Here is a 4,816-nt window from a genome sequence, read left to right on the forward strand (position 1 = left end):
CCAAAATTCCCGAAGTTGTTCATTAGAGTCACTAGGAATTTCTTCCCAGCTCTCAGCATTTGGGAGATTAATCGCCTTGCAGAATTCATCAATGGACATGAAAAACCTGTGTTGTTCATGAAAAATTTAATATCAAATGAGGCAGGAATGATTTACCTTTCTTACCTACTCTTTCCTTCTAGTGTGCAAACATGTGTTGTTTCGCGAGTTCTGCCTGCAAATGTCTTGTAGGGACGGCTTGCGAATCCATCCAACTTGGTCCTCTCCAAGAAGAAGACAAATTGTTCCTCTATGTGCAGCTCCATGAGCATTCTTGAATCTTTCCACCTTGTGGTGCACACATCGAAAGCTTCTGCCTGATAGATCATACCATCTTCTATTTGTTGATCATCATCCATGTTGGCGGCAAATCTAGTATTCCTTCTTGATCTTAGGCCACTAAATAGCCCTTTTCCCTTCTCCATGAAAGTATTAACTTACAACACTTTGATAAAAAACAACTAAATAATTAGATGCAACAAGTTATATATGCTCAAGAATACTCATAGAGGCTCTACCAAGCAAAACTATCAATTATTTCACCCTAAAATTTACAAATCTAGGGATTTATCAAACATAATATGTGACAGCAAGAACAACATCCTTCTCAAAATATAAAGAATCATATCAAAAAAATTGGATGGGTGGAGGAGTCACATACCGAAGACCTCCAAAGGAATTTGCAAATGGTTGCCCAAATTGAGAGATCGAATATGGAGCAGCAATGGGGCAGAGGAATTTTTTTCGAAGGATACCTGGTCGGGTTTTGAGTCGAGGGGAAGAACCTGGACACTTGCCTCTCACCTAACTCCCCTTGTGAGACCCACAAGGCTAGGAGGGGCGCCCTGCAAGGGTGGGCATGCCACCTAGTGCCTTTTCTCCCCGGTTTGTTGTTTTGCATCGTCCTTTTGCCTAGTGGATCCTCTATGTAGAAAAATGACATGTGTATTTTTGGTGATTTTTGAAGAATATTTTCTGTGTAAATTTTTCCATAACTCAAAAACTGTTAAAATTAAGCTGGCAGAAAAATAATTGAGGTAATTAAATGCTAAGTGGAAAATTTGCAAGAAACTTTTAATACTAATGTAGCAGTAATGTAAGCGGAATCATAATCTTATCATTATCATGTTAAGAATGATGTTGATCAAGTCTCATTATTACTATGATAAAGATATATTCAATAAAAACAATAAAATAAATTTTAGGGTACCTCATAATGGATTGGAATTGCTCCAACCATTGATATTTTGTACTGTCATTTTGGAGAAGGAATTGGTCTTTATAATCTTCTAATTTTATGAACCTTTGGTTCAATAGAATTGACACTTTTCTTTGGTAGCTCAATAGAATTATTCTTCGGGAAATATATAGTGTGCTCTTTTCCTTTTACATGGAAGGTGACATTGCTTTCAGTGCAATTTATAACATCCCCTGTAGTATTTAGAAAATGTCTACCAAGAATATAGATACGTTATCATTTTCAGGCATTTCTAATATCATGAAGTCTGTAGGAATTTGCACATTAGAAATCATAATAGGACCATCTTCACATATACCAATAGGAATAATAGTGGATTTATTAGCCATTTGAAGAGAAACCTCAGTAGGATCAAACTTATTCAAATTGAGCTCCTTATAAAGAGAGAATGACAAGACACTTACCCCTGCTCCAAGATCACATAGCGCATATTTCACATAATTATTATTAATTGTGCAAGGAATAGCAGGAATACATCTGTCTCCATGCTTTTCTGGTAACTTTCCCTTAAAAGAATAATCAACACGCATAGCTGTAATAGCTTCATTAGGTATTTTTCTCTTATTATTAACAATGTCTTTCATATATTTTGAATATGGAGGAATTTTAATAGCATCAACAAGAGGAATTTGCAAGTATAAACTCTTTATAAATTCAATAAACTTCTCAAATCTTTCATTATCTAGAGTTTTAGTTACCTCTTGGGGATATGGTATAGTTCTATGAACCCACATATCCCTTTATTTACCTTTTGGTTGAGGTGTAGCCTTCTTCTTCTTACTTTTCTCCTTGAAGGATTGAGGAGCTTCATTTATTATAGGCTCAGGGTCTTTATTAGCATCATCTTCAGGTGGTTCTTCATGTGGTTGAGACATTTCAACATCTTCTTCATTATTATCATCTTCAGTTTCAGCATCAGAAACAGATATATCATTATCTTGATCTTCAGAGTTCTTATTCTCTTCACTTTCATTGGGATATTCTCCTGTAAAAGATTTCTTCTTACGAGTTTCTTGTTCTATTCTCTTTGGATGCCCTTTAGGATAATCAGGGTCCCGAGTACTTGAGCCTCCCCTAGTATTAACTCCACATACGTGTCTTTTCTCATCAAGAAGCTTCTCATATAATTTATTTTCAAGAGAAATCATTTGCTCCACTTGATTATTCATCACATGGTAATGTTTCACAGTCATTTTAAGATAATATAAACAAGAACTCAATTCCTTGTGAATAATTTCTATATTACGAGAATTTTCCATTATATCTCTTTTAATACTCCCTCTGTTGCTTTCTATAGTGCCTATAGATTTTTGGCATTTGTTTCAGAATATAAGGTTATAACTTGGATTTTTTCAATTACCCCCTCCCCCGTTCAACTCCCACACAACATGCGTGAGAAAAAATCCATACAAAATTGGAAACAATTAATTGAGATTCCTAATGCATGGCCCAACGATTCCTTAAAATTAGGCAGCAATATTTTACTTTCCTTAATTGAACTTGACTGCACATATATGGAGAATCAACAAGGGAGATTTGTGGGATTTGTTATGGTAAGTTAGGAAGATATGGATTTCCCAAATTTTACGTTGATCTCAAATCGTTCAGCTAGGGGTTTTTGTGTAAAAAATACTCTTGCGCTAATTTCCGTGCTAAAAAACTATAGGCACTATAGAATGGAACAGAGGGAGTATCATATTCAAAGTATTTCTCATAAGTGAAATAATTTAAATCATTAACATAAGCTATTTCAGTAGGAGATGATACCTCTTTATTACCAGAACATATAGCATGTACTTGAATAGGAAAACATGGTTCATCAATACGAAGTTTGATACCATTTTCAAAATATTTCTTCAAGTCTGAAGTTTTAATACCCTTTTCTTTAATAGTCCTTGAAGCTTATTTCATGTCTTCATTAGATAATTCAATAATGCCCCTCCTTTTCTGGATACCATCTTCTTAGATAGTTCTTCTTGATGATGTTCAATAAAGTTTTACTTCTTCCACGGTTTTGTGCCTGCAAATATTACCTGCAATACTGTCTAGATAAGATCTAGATTCTTCAGTTAGCGCATTATAAAATATATCAAGTAATTGGTTCTCTTTTAAACCATGAGCTGGACACTTCCTCCCAAGGGCACTATATCTCCCCCAAGCTTGAGGAATGTCTTCTTCTTTATCTTGAGCAAAGTTAGTAATTTCTTCAACCATAGCATGTATTTTACTAATAGGGAAATAGTAATTACAAAACAAGCAAATGCATGCTTCTTTACTAGTAATAGACTTTGGCGCTAAAGAATTATACCAAGCTTTTGCTTCTCCTCCTAAAGAGAAAGTACACAATTTCAAGAAGTAATAGCGCTGTTGGATCTCAGTATTACCAAACACACTAGCTAACTCATTGAGGTTTATTAAGTGTTCCCAAGGAATTTCATCCCCTCTACCGTTAAATTTAATGGCTCTGGCTTTCTTTTTTTTTCAGGATCAACATTAAATTTATAGTCTTTATATTTGATGTATATCACAAGTACTTCAGTTTTTCTAGCCACAGGAAATAAATCATCTAAGCAAGAACCCAAACTAGCTTCAAATTCATCCAAATAATCTAATTACATATTCATAAAAGTTTCAGTAAAGGTACCATCTTCTTTAGCATTTGCTGCTTTAGGACTCAGCGAACTATCATCTTCATTATAAAGTTCATCTTCTTAATATTCGGATTCGATATGTGCATCACACAAAGACTTAGATAAATCAGGCGTCCCCTCTTCATCCTTGTCAATACCTAAAAAATCATTTTCAATTGTAGTTTAAATTATAGATAATTGTGAACTTGTTTGAACAATAACTTTGTTTTTAATAGCAGGAGTAGTAGCAACATTAGCTGAAAAATATGATCTAGTAGGCAAATTTGTACCTTTCCTTGTAGTGGAGGGCCTAAGGTCCTTCTTAGCAGGTTCCTTATTCTTTCCCATGGTGAGAAACAAATAAGTGCAGCAACTAAATGATAACAAGTGGTCTTACCAATAAAGCTAGGTTCCTCGACAATGGCGCCAGAAAATGTCTTGAAGCCCACAAGTATAGGGAATCGCTGAAATCTTCGATGGAAAGTATTACCCAAATTTACAGTTCGACTCAAGGGGAACACAAGAATATAAATAAGAGTTTAGAAACTAAGACATCACTGTGAACCACACCTGTATATCAATATACCCACAAAGCATGTGGTGATTGTATAGTAATTGATTCAAATAGTAAATAGTAGCAGCAAATTTCCAGTTTTCACTGGAAAGAGTATTATGTAACTTTTAGTGTCTAAAAACGTAGGCATGAGGTAGTAGTGGGGTGTTGTATGGATGATATTGATCATATAATGTAATCCAACTAACATATAGCTAGCATCCATCTCGAATTTAGTTGTGTGTAGGTGTGTGCTCCAAATATAGCTATGCATACTAACAAAGAGAATTTGCATATCATCTTTTATCTTGCTCGCCCATTTTACTGGTGCCAACT

This window comes from Lolium perenne, chromosome 5, assembly GCF_019359855.2.
Source record: "Lolium perenne isolate Kyuss_39 chromosome 5, Kyuss_2.0, whole genome shotgun sequence".
In the NCBI taxonomy this organism is placed as follows: Eukaryota; Viridiplantae; Streptophyta; class Magnoliopsida; order Poales; family Poaceae; genus Lolium; species Lolium perenne.